Source organism: Molossus molossus, unplaced genomic scaffold, assembly GCF_014108415.1.
Source record: "Molossus molossus isolate mMolMol1 unplaced genomic scaffold, mMolMol1.p scaffold_m16_p_17, whole genome shotgun sequence".
NCBI lineage: Eukaryota > Metazoa > Chordata > Mammalia > Chiroptera > Molossidae > Molossus > Molossus molossus.
This window is the reverse complement of record NW_023425352.1, coordinates 63,239,473-63,257,969: the sequence shown is the minus strand read 5'-3', so window position 1 is coordinate 63,257,969 and position 18,497 is coordinate 63,239,473. Positions and strand designations below refer to the sequence as shown.

Below are 18,497 nucleotides of genomic sequence, written 5' to 3'. Positions count from 1 at the left end.
GAACAAAGGACATGGACAACAAAGCTGGGGACAGGGTGGGGGGCGTGAGGAGAGAATCAGTCGGGAAAAAGGAGAAACATCTGTAACAAAATTAATTAATAAAAAAATAAAAGAAAAGAAGATGTGTTACATATATACAATGAGACACTTCTCAGCCATGAGGAAACATGAAATACTGAACTTTGTGACAACATGGATGGATCTTGAGAATATCATGCTAAGCAAAATAAGTCAGACAGAAAAAGTTAAGAACAATATGATTTCACTCATACGTGGGATATAAAAAAATAAAACAACAAATGAACAAGCAAGAAAACAACCCATAACAACATATGATGATTACCAGAGAGAAGGGTGAGGAGTAGTAAAGAGTAAAGTGGGTAAAATATATGGTGACGGAAGAACTGACTCTGTATGGTGAACACACAATGCAATATACAGATGATGTATCATAGAATTGTATACTCAAAACCCATATAATCTTATTAACCAATGTCACTAATAAATTTAATTAAAAATAATAATTCACAACTTATGGATAAACAACATGTATATTTGTACTTTAGATTGCAGTATTTAGTTATCAACTCTTTTGAAAAGGGCATTTGGAACCATTCATTGCAAACATCTGAATGCAATTTAATTTGGATTTTCTAGTGAATCAGTGAGCTTTCATGCCACAGTTCAACTGATATCATTCTGCATCTTTAATTAATGGTAAATTTGAAGTAGAGCAGACACCTGTTAACTTACAACTGTGCTAAAACAAGCGTTGTGCCCCGGCCTGTTTGGATCAGTGTTTAGAGCATCAGCCCTGGACGGGGGAGTTGTGGGTTAAATTCCTCTAGCCAAGTGCACGTATCTGGGTTTCGGTTTGGTTCCCCACCCTGGCTGGGGTCGTACAGGAGGCAATCAGTTGATGTGTCTCTCTCACATCAATGTTTCTCTCTCTCTCCCTCCCATTCTGTCTGAAAATAAATGGAAAAATACCCTCAGGTGAGGATTTAAAAACAACAAGTGTTATACCTTTGAACATTGAAAAATAGATTCTTTTGTACCACACAAAAAAAGTTCTTTAAGTCTGACTTATTAGCCAAAAGGATGGTGAAATTGAGTGGTGATGTTTTAGAGCATGTTCCATCTGGATCTAAATGCAAATAATTAAAAACAACTTGACTATTGTTGCTATTTTGAGAATTTTGGCACGGTGTATCAGAGCAGAAAGAACTATAAAAATTTTAGTCAAACTTGAACACATTTCCACAGAAGCAAAATAATATAGCTAGACACCCTTTTTAGACACAGGCACAGAAAATACCATCTCCAACCCACCTCTTACCACCCACCCAGCACCCCACCTGAACTAGGTGTCCACTCAGCCAGGGGACTGAGCACATATTATCTATGTCCTCTTCTCAGAGGTTCTTTGCTGTTCCTGTTGTCAAGTTAACTACCAGACCTGTCTTCTATAAGCTATAGATCTTGGCAAATATGTTGTGGTATTATTTGACTAATCTCTGTCACTTAGTGATCAGTAAACTCTTTGAAAGTAGGGACATTGTCATTTTTGGCCATCATTATATCCCTTATCTTTAATGCAGTGCCTAGTGCTTACTAGACAGTTAATATATGTAAATCTTCTCACTGTTGATGACTTCTCTTTCTGATCCCTGAACCAGGCTGAGAAGTTCATTCCCTTGACTGGTCTGGAGGTTATAATTCTAGCCTTAGCTCTTTTTCTCACAGATGACACAAGTAAATGAGGTCAGTGCATCTCTTTGAGTCACAAATGCTTTATTTGTAAATGATGGTGAAGGACTAGTGGTTCTCAACTTTCCTAATGCCATGATCCTTTAATACAGTTCCTCATGTTGTGGTGACCCCCAACATAAAATTAATTGTGTTGCTACTTCATAACTGTTATTTTGCTACTGTTACATCTTAGGCAACCCCTGTGAAAGGGTTGTTCTACCCCCAAAGGGGTCGCAACCCACAGGTTGAGAACTGCTGGCACTCGATGCTTCCAAGGCACTGCCAGGTCCAGTTTTCCAGGCTATCATGTCTCTTCGTTGTACTAGGTGTTCTGTAGCTTGTTAAATGACTGTAAAGTGAAACCCTTCCCTATGAATATTTAAAGAACTTAAGGGAATGCCAGACATGACAATTTATTTGTTAAACACTGCAGTTTGCAAAGAATTTCAAGTAGTCAGCCTAGTCTTCAAGGTAAAATACAGATAGATTTGCCTGTTATGATAAACAAGTAGGAAATTTTCCCTCCCAAGAATTCTAGTGTACCTGGATAACACATGTGGTAGAAATAAATGCTTGTGGTGGGAAAGGTGAAGATGAAATCCCTATGCTAGGCTTTCAGAATTTCCCAATGGACACATTTTGTAGCTTGAGCTTGAACTCTGGACTTGCCCCAGTCTTAAATTTGGAAAGAATAATTTTCTGTTGGGGTTGGCTATCCTATGCATTGGAGGGGATTTATCAGCACTTCTGCTCTCTATTCATTGATGCCTGTAACACTTCCCTCTCAAACTGTAACATCCAAAGTGTTTCCAGATTTTGCCAAATGTTCCCTGGGGCAACACTGCCCCTTGTTAAATAGTGCTGAGTTACAAGGATGTGGGTTTGGCTCTAAGCTACTCACTAGCTGTCTGACAAAAGTTAACTTTAGCCCTGGCCGGTTTGGCTCAGCGGTTAGAGTGTCGGCCTGCGGTCCTGACAGACCTGGGTTCAGTTCCCACTAAGGGCGTGTACCTCAGTTGCAGTTTGTCCCCGGCCCTGGCCGGTTGTGCGGGTGGCAGCCACTCGATGTGTTCCTTTCACATCGATGTTTCTCTCTCTCTCCCTGTTCCTCTCTCTCTCTCCCACTCTACCTGAACAAAAAATGGAAAAATGTCCTCGGGTGAGCATTAAAAAAAAAAAAAAAAAAAAAAGTTAACTTTAGCTTTGAGCCTCATTTTCCTTTTCTTCATATCTTGGGTGGAAAAAAGTAATTTTTGCTAAAACTAAATGAGACAATGTATGGATATTACTTAGTATAATTCTGTGCATTTAACCAATACATGTTATTTGCTATTACTATTATCAAAATTTTATCATTGTTTTATTATCATTGACATCAGTATTTCCTCATAGCTCTTTATTTTTTTAACTTTATTTTTATTGTTGACACTATTACATATGTCCCCATTTTCACCCTTTTGGCTACTTCCCTGTCCCGTTTTCATCTGGCTATCACCACACCGTTGTCTGTGTCTACATGCTCTGTACATGTTTTTTGGTTAATCCCTTCATCTTCTTTCATCCACTCCTTCTCTCAACTCGCCTCTCTGACAGCTGTTAGTCTGTTCCATGTATCCATGCCTCTGTTTCTATTTTGTTTATCAGTTTATTTTTCATTAGATTCCAAATATAAATGAGATCATATGGTATTTGCTTTCTCTAATTGGCTTATTTCACTTAGCATAATAATCTCTGGGTCCATACATCAGAGAGCTTTCATGCTACAGGTAAGAATTTCATTCTTTTATGACCATGTAGTATTCCACTGTGTAAATGTACCTCAGCTTTTTTATCTACTCATCTACTGAAGACACTTGGGCTGTTTTCCGATCTTGGCTTTTGTAAATAATGCTGCAATGAACATAGGGGTACATATATTCTTTCAAATTAGTATTTCAGGATTCTTAGGATATATTCCTAAAAGTGGGATACTGGATCAAAAGACATTTCCATGTTTAATTTTTTGAGTACTGTTTTCCATAGTGCCAGCACCAGTCTGCATTCCCACCAAAAGCACACAAGGGTCTCCTTTTCTCCACATCCTCACCAGCACTTGTTGTTTGTTGAATTATTAATGATTGCCATTATGACAGGAAGTAGGTGACATCTCATTACTGTTTTAATTTGCACCCTTCTGATAATTACTGATATTGAGCATTTTTTCATATGTCTATTGGCCATTTGTATGTCTCCTTTAAAGAAGTGTCTATTCACCCTACTAGTGGTTAGAGCATTATCACACACACTGAAGGGTTGTGGATTTCATTCCCAGTCAAGTGCACGTACCAGGGTTGCAGGTTCAATTCCTGGCCCCAGTCTGGGTGTGTGCCAGAGACAACCAATCAATGTGCCCCTCTCACATCAATGTATTTCTTTCTCTTTGTCTCCTTCTCTCTTCCCCATCTACCCTCCCTTTCACTCTCTCTAAAAAAAAAAAAAAAAAAAAAAAATCAATGGAAAAAAATATCCTCTGGTGAGGATTAACAAAAAAAAATAAAAATAAAGAAGTGACTATTGAAGTCATTTGCTTATTTTTCAACTGGGTTTTTTGTCTTCTTGGTGTTGAGTTGTGTAAGTTCTTGATATATTTTGGAAAATAACTCCTTTTCAGTGGTATCATTAACAAATATATTCTCCCATTCAATGGGTTTCCTTTTCATTTTGTTGATGGTTTCTTTTGCTGTACAAAAGCTTTTAAGTTTGATGTAGTCTCATTTGTTTATTTTTCCCTTATTTCCCTTGCCCGAGGACATATATCTGCAAAAATACAGTTGTCCCTCATTTATCATGGTTAATCCATTCCAGAATCTAGTGGTTGCACCTGGTGTTGAAGGACTTCTGGGGTGCTCAAATACATAGGCCTTTGTACAGTAATTTTAAATTTAATTGTAATACAGGGGTGTATAATTGACTCAGACAACTGAGTGCACACTATCATTTTCATTGTCTCGATCAACATTTTAATGAATATATTTGAAAAACTGCAATAGTGAAGTCTCGAAAGTCAAAGCATAAAGTGGCGAGGGACAACTATATTGCTATGAGAAATGTCTGAAATTTCACTGCCTGTTTTCTTGTAGGCTTTTTATGATTTTGTAACTTACATTTAAGGTTTATTTTTGTGTATGGTGTAAGTTAGTGGTCTAGTTTCATTTTTTTCTTTTGGCGTGTACCTGTCCAATTTTTCTAACACCATTTATTAAAGAGACTGTCTTTACTCCACTGTATGTTTTTGCCTCTTTTGCCAAATATTAACGACCATACAGGTGTGGGTTTATTTCTGGGCTCTCTCTTCTGTTCTATTAATCTGAATGTATATTCTTATGCCAGTACTAGGCTGTTTGGATTACAGTGGCCTTGTAGTATAGTTTGATATGAGGTATTATCATCTCTCCAACTTTGTTCTTCTTTCTCAAGATTGCTGAGGTTATTTTGGGTATTTTATGGTTCCCTGTAAGTTTTTGAAATATTTTTTCCAAATCTGTGAAATATGGCATTGGTATTTTAATAGGAATTTCAATGAATCTGTAGATTGCTTTGGGCAGTATGGGCATTTTCATGATGTTAATATTTCCTATCCATGAATACAGTATATATTTCCACTAATTTGTATCTTCTTCAGTTTCCTTCTTCAGTATCTTATAATTTTCTGAGTGTAGGTTTTACCTCCTTAGTTAAATTTATTCCTAGGTGCCTTATTTTCATTATTGTTATTTCAATAGTAAATGGAATTGTTCTCTTAGTTTTTCTTTCTCATAGTTCATTATTAGTATTTAAAAAAAACCACAAATTTCTGGATATTAATTTTATATCCTGCTACTTTGCCAATTCATTTATTAGATAGTTTTTTGGTGGAGTCTTTACAGTTTTTTATGTACAATATCATGTCATCTGTAAACAATGACAGTTTTACTTCCTACTCTCCAATTTAAATGCCTTTTATTTCTTCTTCTTGTCTGATTGCTGTGGCTAAACCTGCCAGTGGAATAAGAGTGATGAAAGTGAACATCTCTATTTTGTTCCTGATCTTAAGGGAAACACTTGTAGTTTTTGCCCATTATGATGTTAGCTATGGGTTTTTCATATATGGCCTTTATTATGTTGAGATATGATTCCTCTATTCCCACTTTGCTAAGACTTTTTATCATAAATGAGTGCTGGATTTTATTAAATGCTTTTTTCTGTATCTATTGACTTTTATCTTTCATTTTGTTTATGTGATGTATCATATTTATTGATTTGTAAATATTGTACCAACCTTGCATTCCCAGAATAAACCCCCTTAGTCATGCTATATGTTCTTTTTAATGTATTGCTAAATCCTATTTTCTAATATTTTGTGGAGGATTTTAACATCTATGTTCATCAAGGATATTGGCTTATAATTTCTTTCTTTGTAGTGTCTTTATCTGGTTTTGGAATTAGGATAATGCTGGTCTCATAAAAAAAAAAAAAAGAACTTGCAAGTCTTCCCTTCTCTTGGGGTTTTTGGAATAGTTTTAAAAAGATTGGTATTATTTCTTTAAATGATGGATAACATTTTCCATGAAGCCATCTGGTCCAGGACTTTTATTTTCTGGGAACTTTTTTTTTAAATTACTGCTTCAATTTAATTAGCTGTAAACAGTCTATTCAGGTTTTCTGATTCTTTTTTAATCCATTTTGGAAGATTAAATGTTTCTAGAAAACATATCCATTTTGCCCAGGTTGTTCAATTCATTGGCCTATAATTGTTCATAGTGTTTTCTTACAATCCTTTGTATTTCTGTAATGTCAGTCATTACTTCTCTTCCACCTTTATTATTTTGTTAATTTGGGTCCTCTCTCTTTTTTTTTTCCCCTTGGTGAATCTGGTTAAAGGATCATAAATCTTGTTTGTCTTTTCAAAGAACCAGCTCTTGCTTTTACTGATGCTTTACACATACACACACACACACCTATGTCAAGGAATCTCTTTATTTTGCCTTTAATTTTAAATGATAACCTTGCTGGACAGAACAGTCTTGGTTGTAGGTTCTTACTTTTCATCACTGTAAATATTTCATGCCCCTCCCTTCTGGTCTGAAGGGTTTCTGTTGAGAAGTCATCTGACAGCCTTATGGATACTCCATTGTAGGTAACTAATTCTCTTTCTTTTGCTGCTTTTAAGACTCTCTCTGTTTTTAATCTTTGCCATTTTAATTATGATATATCTTGGTAAGATTCTCTTTGGGATCTTCTTGATTGGGACTTTCAGTGCTTCCTAAACTTGTTTACCTTCACTAGCCATTATTTCTTCAAACAAGTTTTCTATCTTTTTCTCACTCTCTTCTCCTTCTGATACCTCTATGGTACAGATGTTTTGTTATGTTTGATGTTGTCCCAGAGGTCCCTTAGACATTCCTCATTAGAAAAAAAAAATATTTTTCTTACTGATGCTCTGTTTGGGTGCTTACTATTTTCTTGATCTCTTAAAGTGCTGATTCAATCCTCTGCTTCATCTAAACTGCTGTTGATTCCTTCTAGTGTATTCTTTACTTTAGATATTGTATTCTTCATTTCTGACTGACTTTATTAATGTTTTCTACGTCCTTTTAAATGCTTACTATCCCTTTGTTTACACTTTCACTGAAAATATCCATTCTTCCCTTAAGGTCCTTGAGCATTCCTATAACCATTGTTTTAAACTCTGCATTTGGTATTTTGAATGCATTCATTTCATTTAATGCTTTATCTGAGGATTTCTTTTGTTATTTTGTTTATGGCATATTTACTTGTCTCTCCATTTTGTCTCCGTATATTAGGTAAATCTGTGATGACTCTCTACTTCTTATGATGGCTTTATGATATAGGTTTTTTTGTTGTTACCACAATCTTCCAGATCACCTAAGCTTGGTGCTGCAGGAATGTTTCTTGTTGATTATGTACATCCTCATGTTGTACCTGAGTCTTGAATGCTGTTGGCCCTTTCATGGGTGGAGGTAATCCTTCAGGTTGGTTGATTGTAAGAGTAAGTATCAAGCACCATGTATAGATTCTGTGAAGAAGCTGCTCCCTGAGGCAGAGCTACTCTTAGCAGGGTCTGGTGCCAGCCAGAATCACCTTTTGGGAGTGCCATTTATATGGCTCTCGTGTGGTCTGAAGACCACCACTGGTTGAGCTGGTTCTGGGTCCACTTAGGCTGGGTTCAGGTACAGGTGTATTTCAGACACTGTGTGCAACTGGCCTTCGGCTACTTTACTGATGCTACCACACTGTTCACTGTTTGTGGCTGAATCTACTGAACCTGAGTGTGCATGGGAAGGGCCAATCTGTGTATAAGGGTCAGCTTCCTCTAGTTTAGTGCTGGGGACAGATTTCTAAAAGGTTCAAGACTCCCTTAGGTCTGCCTTCACCTGTCAGGTACTCTGTTTCCCCCTGAGGTTGCCTGGTTTTCCTCCAGAGTCTTCCAAAGAAAGAGTGTGGGATGGGTCCAGACTGGGCATAAACCACAGCCCATTCCACAGGCTGTGAGCTTGATAGAGTGGGGCAATCAGGGTCAGGAAAACAGGGCTAGTGGGTTCCCTACTTGGGGACCACACAGTCAGTCAATCAATGAGGTGAAAGTGGCCCCTCTCTAGAGCCAAACCACTCAGTCTCTGCCAGAATCTCCAACTTTATTTACCTCTGAAGGGATTAGCAGCATGTTCAGGTTGGGTATAGCCCACCATCCCCTTTGCAGGAGCAAGTTGTGCTGCCTTGATCTCAGGAGGGCAGATCAAAAGAGTCTCCACTGGAGGGTGATGCTGGCCTATGTGGGCTGGGAAGTTGGAAGAGAGACGTTTTGTAACCTTGTGTTAATGCACTCTCAGAAACCTGGCCGGCCTAGGTGCATTGAGTGCTTCATTTGCATGTGAATAAGGTTTTTTTTTATCTTTTGGCTTCAAAGTCTCTTCCCGCAAAAAGCAAGAGACAAAGCCAGAGTGTATGGTTTGCAGAAATGCCATCTCAAGTAAATAATTTATATAAATCTGCTTGTAACCTGGGGGTACCAATCTGCAAATAAATGGAGCTGTGTCCAAAGATCTGGAGCATTTGCTCCCTTGCAAAGCTCCCCCTCACTCCAAGCAGCATGTGCTTGTAGTTTCATTGTGTTGCACTGATCCCGGCAGGTGGAGAGATGGCAGGCCTAGCCCCCAGGATGAGGATAAGCACTTTGTCTTGGTCCCAAACAATAGCATCCAAAGGTCTCACACTTTGAATATTCTAGCTGTGATCCACTCTACCTTTCTTTCATGGAACTGAGCCCTAAAAGTTGAGATGGGCTATCTGGGATTTGGCAGGATGATCCAAATAGTCTCCCTGTGGGGGTGGTGCCCGCAAGCTTATAGGAGGAAGGTGGGCACTTCTTCCCCTTCCCAGGGTAACATCGGAAGATAGGATTTGTCCTCCATATTGTAGCCACACACCCCAGCACCTGCCTGTCTGGTTCTCAGACAAAGCTTCCCCAAGAGACATGATCAAAAGTCCCAGCTCTGTGCGGCAATCTGGTCTCCCTGCACTGCTAAACTGAGCAGGACAAAGCCGGTTAATTGATTCAGCAAGTGGGGGTAGGGGTGTTGCTATGCAATTGGGGTAGAGAAGGGCCCTCTTTCCCAAGCCACATAGTTTAGTCAGTCTCTGAGTCTCCAACAAAGCCTCCCCAGGTCCTGGCCAGGTGGCTCAGTTGGTTGGAACATTGTCCCATACACCAAAAAGTTGTGAGTTTGTTTCCTGGTCTGGGCACATACCAAGGTTGCAGGTTCTATTCCTGGTCAGGGAACATACAACAGGTAACTAATTATCTTTCTCGCTTTCTCTAAAAATAGTAAAATCACTAAACACATCCTCAGGTGAAGATTTAAAAAAAAGTCTCTCAAGAAAAGAGGATCCTGACAGTCACTGCTGGGTGCAGTCAGCAGACCCTTCTCAGGGCCTGGACATGGCAGCATGGCCTTGCTAGTAGATGGCGACTGAGCAGTGCACTGCCCAGACTAGTGCTGTAACAATGGGAGTGCTTGTTCCTGGAAAATTGACTTCTGGGTCTCAGAGAATGACTGAATCCCCAATGATTTTCACCACCAGATGCTTTACAGTCTCTTCTTCCCATCTCTGTTGCTCTGGGTTAATGATACCTACATGGGGTTGAGACCCTATGCTCCTGGGGGAGGGAGTTTTGCAGCTGCGATTTCCTTCCAGTTTCTCATCTGCCACACACCGGGATATAGTTGCCAGCCTTTTCTGGGTCTCTGTCCTTCTCACCAGTCTCTATATAGATTCTTCTGTAAATCTTTGGTCATTATATTTCAGTTCAGCTAGACTTAGTTGGCTATTCAGGTTGACTGCTCTATAATTTAGCTGTAAATCTGGTTTGGGGCTGGGAGAAGGTATATGTAGCTTTCACCTATTCTGCCTCCATCTTGGAATCTCCCCCTCCTCATAGCTCTTATGAGAAGAAAAATATATGGACCCACAAGGCAAAATGCTTTCTCAAATTTTTTTCAATACATTTGTATTTTAATATGCACACAGAAATTCTTAGCTGCATATCAGATTACTGCTTTCTCTAAGACTACTTGTGCTACTTGGCCTCCAACTGATGATATTTTTCTACTTTTCTTCAGATAGAGTCGAAGGGAAAGAGAGGAAGAAAGAGGAAGAGAGTGAGAAATACGACTTGAGAGGGACACATCGACTGGTTGCCTCCCACACAACCCTGACCAGGACCAGGGATGAACCGCAATCAAGGTATGTGCCATACCCTTGACCAGAATCGAACCCACCATTCATTGGTCCATGGGCTGACACTTTAACTACTGAGCAAAACTGGCCAGGGCTACATCTTTTATTTCTTAAGCATGACATTGAAGGAAAGCAAATGTTCTTAAAATTTTCAGTTCTTTTTTAAATGGATTATTGACATGTATTCTTCATTACTTTTTTGTTCCATAATATATAACATGCAAAAATCGTCTAATAGTTACTTGATTCTTATGATAAAATTATGAGCAAGAGTATCAGCATGTAATTCTCCAAAGTGGAAATTTGACTAGAAATATACGGACTGAGATTTTATACAACACTTTCTAATATAGATGAAATGTAAATTAAAAACACATCCACTGTTTTCTCGTATTAAATTAGCAAAATAAAAATGTCAACAAAGGGATAACAAAGATGGTAGCAATCCACATTGCTTTCTAGCACTGAAGTTGATGTGTACCTTTTGGAAAACAGCTTGTTCATTCCAGTCTAGTCTGGTAGAAGGGACCTGCTCATGCAGTCCCTTGAACAAGCTGGCAATGCATAGAATGTTGTAGCTGGTGGAGGAGATCAAAGATTTTTTTGTGTGTTTTGTTTTATTTGTTAATCTTCACCCAAGGACAAATATTTTTGCAGAGAGTTTGGGGAGGGTAGAGAAGAGAGAGAGAGAGAGAGAGAGAGAGAGAGACATTAATGTGAGAGAGAAACATACATTGGTGTCTCCTGCACATAACCCAACCGGGACCAGGAATTAAACTAGGTTTAGCCATGTGGCTTCACTGGGAATTGAACCCATGACCTTTCAGCGTATGGGATGACTCTGCTGTCAACTGAGCTACATTGGCCAGGGCTTAGGAACCAAAGTTTTGCCACCCTGAAACTGTGTCATTAATTTCAAACTAGTTATTAAAAAATGAAAGACTCAGAAAAAACATTTGATCTTCCCTCTTTCCTGCTCAATAGATTCAAATGGAAAGACCTGCTCCAGAAGGGAAATCTTAGCATATTCACTTTAGCTTAATTTAAATTAAGTATGCTAGATAGGAAGGCTCCCAGCAGGGGTCTGATAGCCTGATCACCCTCTGTGTCCCAGTGTTTCAGGGTTGCCCTAGCAAAAACTCCCCAGCCATGTGTGTTCTGCTCTTCCTGAACTACCTAAAATTGCTTGTTTTCCCTTATGAAGTCTAAGACCTCTTTCCTCACCTTTCTCCTTTTCCCAAAATGTCATATACCCAAGTTTGCCTCACTGTCTTTCTGTAGGCATATGTTACAATTTTATTTTCTCCTGTTAATCTACTGTATGTTTTGTGAATTATTACTCAGCTAGAAGAAAGTAGAATGTAGGAGGAAAAGAGTTTTTTAATCCCCCATACTCACATACATATGTCTCTTCAATGTACTCTCCTTTTTCAGGGTTCTTAAAGGCCTTCTTCTCATATTTATTCTTTGTCTGAACTCTCAAATTTTGTGTAGTCCTGTGGACTAATGATCTCTTGAAATGTGCTATCTAGCTGACCACATCACAACTGAGAGACAATATGTCTTATATATACACTGTTTTAGTAGAAAAAATAGAGTGAATATAAGCCCGATGTCTTATCTGGGGCTCTATGGGCATGATCCAGCTGGGCCCACCCCCTGCTGCACTGTGCAAACATGTGTACTATGTCAAGAGGAGCAAGCTGGAAAGAAGGGTGAAGGAGAGAAAAAGAAAAGAAAATCATCTATACCCAAAGGGCTTTCAAGTATTGAAATTCTTGTTATCCCAATTCTAATAAATCAAATCAACTGAAGAGTTGGAGGAGCACAGGAGTGAACTCTATTTTAATATTGTTTTCCTAGTAAACAACGGGAGAGAACATGCATGTCTACTAGCAGGAGGATGACAAAATGTGAAGTGGCCAGTTTGTGGACCTTGTTGTTCTCTCTCAAATGAGTTTGTGGAGATCATAAATCAGCTAGAAAATGCTATTGATCATGTGTTTAGTGAAAGAAAAAATAAATATAAAGGATACAAAACTGTGTTTCCTGTTGCAAACCTATAAAATGCAAAGGAACTAACAAGAATGATCTTCACCAAATTTAGATGGGCTCCTCTGAGCCCACTTTTGCATGGGCCTCAACTTTGGCCTATAGAAACAGCAGATTCTCAGTACAAATGAGTTCATTTACTTACCCACTCACAGCCACAGTAAAAGACTTGAGTAAACTCTAATATAGTTTTTAACAGCTCACATCTGTGCCCCCAGGATTGATACCATTGCAATAGTCTGGTTATTATTTAACAGGAAAGGAATAGGGGAAAGAGGGCAGCAGGCAGGACCAGAGGGAGGCTGAGTGTGTGAGAGAGTGAATTAGTCTGTGAGAGAGTATGAGTGGACGTGGAAGTGGAAGTAGATGACCAAACTCCAGCAGTGCTGAAACGTGGAGCAGAAGATTCTTGTGCTGAGGACGGGAGTAGCCAGATACCACATAAGCAGCTCTTCAGGGAGCTTCCCCCTATGCCACAGGGAAGTCCCACATTTTGGAAGATCCTGGGTCTTTCCTGGGAGGAAGCAGTGGGAGCAGCTAGGGTCCAGCAACCTGAGCCCACCAGTGCACCTGGCACCATCGGACCAGTAGACACCCTGTGTCAACACAGACCAGTGCATGGTAGTAGACCTGCCAAGGTGCTGGTTGTGGAAGCCACAGACAGCCAGGAGCCCAGCACTATCACCCACAATAGCAGCCTGATCAATGTCAAGATATACCCTCAGCAACAAAGGCTGGGGAGCAGACATTCATCCCCAGGCAACAGAGGCACAGACCAGCAGCTGAAACTCATCCCCCAAAACTACAGCAAAGGCTGAGCAGGAGTTGAGCCCCACGGGGCAGCAGCACTACCCAGCCGCCAGCAGTGAGACCTGGAGCTCCACAGAGGCCTGTGCAACCTAGCAGCCCACAAGAGAGGTGGGAAGCTGGAGCCCTAGAAAGACTGGTGCAATCCAGCTGCTTGCCCTTGGGACTTGCAGGGTGCGGGGGCACCAGAGAGGCCTGTGCAACTCAGATTACCACAAGATAGGTGTGGAATCAGGTCTCTAAAGGGACTGTGTGATCCAGCTGCCCACTGTACAGGCAGAGAGTATGGCTCCAACAGGGCCTGAGCTGTACAGCTACTGGTGACACCAGTGACCAGCTAGCAACACAGCTCCAGAGGGCTCATGTGATCCAGCAGCAGCACCTACCAGGACACACCAATACCAGCCTCCAGTAGTCAATCCCTCAGGCTCCACAGCAGGCAAGAAACGACACACAACAAAACAGTCTGGGAGGCACAGTAGCCTTATTTGATGTACACTGAGCTGCGTACACATCCAAACATCTCTCAGTGGGTATATAGCTACCAGATGGTTAAATGGGGAGACAAACAAACAACAGAGAAAGAGAGTAATCACTGGAAAAGGAACTACAGGAAATGTAAGACAGCAACTTGTCAGATAAAGAATTCAAAGCCATGATTTTAAGGGTGTTCAAACAATTTGGTGAGAACTACAAACAACTTAATAAGAATTATGAAGAGCTCACTGGAAACTACTTCAGCTTAAAAAAAAAGGTAGAACCTATGCATAAATATCAAGAGGAAATAAAGAATGGCATAGCTGTTATGAAAAATAACTTACAAGGGTTCAATAGTAGATTAGAAGAAGCTGAAGACTGAATCAGTAATTTAGAAAACAAAGTAGAGGAAAAAAAACTCAAATAGAGCAGCAAATAAAAAAAAAATTAAAGCAGGAGGAAAGTTTAAGAGAGCTGTGGGACAATACAAAACGTAACAACATTTGCATTATAGGGATACCGAATGGAGAAGAATCAGAGAAAGGAATAGAGAACTTGTTTGAAGAAATAATGACAGAAAACTTCCCTAAATTGGTAAAGAAAAAAGTCACAAAAGTCCAGGGAACACACAGAGTTTCAAGGAAGGTGAACCCCAGAAAACCCACAGCTAGACACACTATAATTAAAATGGCAAACATTAAAGACAAAGATAGAATCTTAAAGGTAACAAGAGAGAGATAGAAAGTTGCCAACAATGGGGCTCCCATTAGACTGTCAGCTGATTTATCAATAGAAATGATGCAGGCCAGAAGGGAGTGGCATGAAGTGTACAAAGTAATGCAAAGCAAGGGTCTGAATCCAAGACTACTCTATTCAGCAAGGATATCATTAAAAACTGAAGGAGAAATAAAGAGCTTCATGGATAAAAAAAAAAAAAAAAAAAAAAAAAAAAAACTAAAGGAATTTACCACTACCAAACTAGCACTGCAAGAAATGCTGAAGGGACTGTTATTAGAAGAAGAAACGAGAGGGAGATGGGGGGAGGGGGCACAGGCATAAATTTAAAATGACAACTATATAACTATCAATAATTACCTTAAATGTAAATGGCTTAAATGCTTCAATCAAAAGACATAGGGTAGCTGACTGGATAAGAAAACACGACCCATATATGTGCTGTCTACAAGAGACCCACCTAACAACAAAAGACTCGCAAAGGATGAAAGTGAAGGGATGGAAAAAATTTTCCAAGTAAATGGGAATGAAAAAAAAAAAGCTGGTGTAACAATGCTCATATCTGACAAGATGGACTTGAAAACAAGGGTCATATAATAAGAGACAGAGAAGTTCACTACATAATATTAAAAAGAAACAATCCAACAAGAGGATATAACCCTGGTAAACGTATACACACCAAATAAGGAGCACCAGAATATATTAAAAAACTTCTGGAGAACTTCAAGGGAGAGATCAATAGCAACACAATCATAGTGGGTGACTTTAACACACCACTGACACCACTGGATAGATCTTCTAGACAAAACATTAACAAGGACATAGAGTCCTTACAAGACAAACTGGATCAGTTGGACTTAATTGATATTTACAGAACATTTCACCCCATAACTGCAGAGTATATATTCTTCTCAAGTGCACATGTGTCATTCCCAAAGACAGAACATGTTAGGACACAAAGCAAGTCTCTACAAATTCAAGAAAATTGAAATCATATCAAGAATCTTCTCAGATCACAGTGGTATGACTCTAGAACTCAATTATAATAAAAACACAAAAAACATTCAAACACTTGGAGGCTGAATAGCATGTTACTAAACAACAAATGGGTTACTAACGAGATCAAGAAGAAATTTTTAAAAAGCTGGAAAACAATGAAAACGAACAAACACCACAAAAATCTATGGGACACAGCGAAAGCAGTCCTGAGAGGGAAGTTCATAGCACAACAGGCCTACCTCAAAAAAACAAGAAAAATTTCTAATTGACTTTCTAACCCTACAACTTAAAGAACTAGAAAGTAAACAATAAGAAATATCCACAGCTAGTAGGAAGAAGGAAATAGTAAAAGTCAGAGCAGAAATAAACGACATAGGGACAATAAAAAAGAATTCAAAAGATGAAACAAAAAGCTGATTCTTGGAAAAGATAAACAAGATCAATGGACCTTTAGACAGATTCACCAAGGAAAAAAAAAAAGAGAAGACCCAAAAAAACAAAATCAGAAATGAAAGAGGAGAAGTAACAACTGACACTATGGAAATACAAAGGATTATCGAAACATACTATAAACAATTATACGCCAACAAATAGGACAATCTAGGAGAAATGGACAAATTTCTAGAAGCACACAGCCTCCCAAAACTGGACCAGGAAGAGATAAAAAACTTGAACAGACCAATAACAACAAAGGAAACTGAAGATGTAATCAAGAAACTCCCATCAAACAAAAGCCTAGGCCCAGATAGCTTAACAGGGGAGTTTTATCGAACATTCAAAGATCTAATACCCATTCTCTTCAAACTATTTCAAAAAATCCAAGAACATGGAACACTTCCAAACTCATATTATGAGGCCAGCATAGTTCTAATTCCAAAACTGGATAAAGACACTACAAAGAAAGAAAACTACAGGCCAATATCCCTGATGAACACAGATGCCAAAATCCTTAAGAAAATATTAGCAAATTGGGTCCAGCAATACATCAAAAAATTATTCATCATGACAAAGTGGGATTCATCCCAGGCATGCAAGGATGGTACAATATTTGTAAATCAATAAATATAATACACCACATAAACAAAAGGAAAGGTAAAAACCATATGATCATATCAATAGATGATGAGAAAGCATTTGACAAAATCCAGCACCAATATTTGATAAAAATGCTTTGCAATATGGGAATAGAGAGATCATATCTCAACATAATAAAGGCCATATGTGAAAGACCTACAGCCGACATCATACTCAATGGGCTTAAATTAAAAGCATTCCCCTTAAGAACAGGAACAAGACAAGGATGCCCACTTTCACCGCTCTTATTTAACATAGTAATGGAAGTCTTAGCCACAGCAATCAGACATGAAGAAAAAATAAAAGGGATCCAAATTGAAAAGGAGGAAGTGAAACTGTCATTATTCTCAGATGACATGATACTATACATAGAAACTCCAAATACTCCATCAAAAATTTACTAGACTTAATAAATGAATTTGGCAAAGTAGCAGAAAACAAAATCAATGTCAAAAAATTGATGGCATTCTTATACACCAATGATGAACTCACAGAAAGAAAAACTAAAAAAAAAATCCCATTTACCACTGAGGCAAAAAAAATTAAGATACCTAGGAATAAACTTAACCAAAGAAATAAAGGACCTATTTGCAGAAAACTACAGGTCATTGAAAAAAGAAATAGAGGAAGATATAACAACGTGGAAGCACATACCTCGTTCATGGATTGAAAGAATTAACATCATTAAAATGTCCATACTACCCAAAGCAATCTAGAGATTCAATGCAATCCCTATTAAAATGCCAACGACATACTTCACAGAACTAGAACAAATACTTCAAAAGTTCATATGGAACCAAAAAAGACTCAAATAGCCACAGCAATCTTGAAAAAAAAGAACAAAGTAGGAGGGACCACATTACCAGATTTCAGGTTATACTACAAAGCCACTATAATCAAGGACCAGCCTGGTACTGGCACAAGAATAGGCATATAGACTAGTGGAACAGAACAGAGAACCCAGAAATGGACCCAAGGCAAATATGCTCAATTAATATTTGACAAAGGTGGCAAGAGAATACAGTGGAGTAAAGGCAGCCTCTTTAATAAGTTGTGTTGTGAAAATTGGACAGCTACGTGCAAAAAAATAAAATTAGGCTATCAACTTACACCCTACCCAAGAATACAGTCAAAATGGATAAAAGACTTAAATGTGACTCATGAATGCATTAAAATCCTAGAAGAAACTGTAGGCAACAAAATTTCAGACATCATACGCAGCAGAATTTTCACTGATACATCACCTAAGGCAACAGAAACAAAGGAGAAAATGAACACATGGGACTACATCAAACTCAGTGGCATTCTTATACACCAATGATGAAATCACAGAAAGAGAAACTAAAAAGACAATCACATTTACCATCACAGCAAAAATATTTAAGATACCTAGAAGTAAAATTAACCAAAGAAGTAAAAGACCTCTTCACAAAAAACTACAGGTCATTGAAAAAAGAAATAGAGGAAGATCTAAAAATGTGGAAGCATATACCTTGTTCATGGATTGGAAGAATTAACATAATAAAAATGGCCATACTACCAAAAGCAATCTATAGATTCAATGCAATCCTCATCAAAATACCAATGACATACTTCACAGAACTAGAACAAATACTTCAAAAGTTCATATGGAACCAAAAAAGACCACGAATAGCCACAGTAATCTTGAAAAAAAAAAAAACATATTTGGAGGGATCACATTACCAGATTTTAGGTTATACTACAAAGCCACTGTAATTAAAACAGCCTGCTACTGGCACAAGAACAGGCAGATAGATCAATGGAATAGAATAGAAAACCCAGAAATAGACCCACAATATGTT

At 38.6% G+C, this 18,497-nt stretch overlaps 1 protein-coding gene across 3 annotated transcripts in view; it reads right to left on the bottom strand.

Moving 5' to 3' along the window:
* The window catches only part of NRG3 (neuregulin 3), a 1,298,130-nt gene that overhangs the window by 33,858 nt on the left and 1,245,775 nt on the right, over positions 1-18,497 (bottom strand). The window lies entirely within an intron of this gene.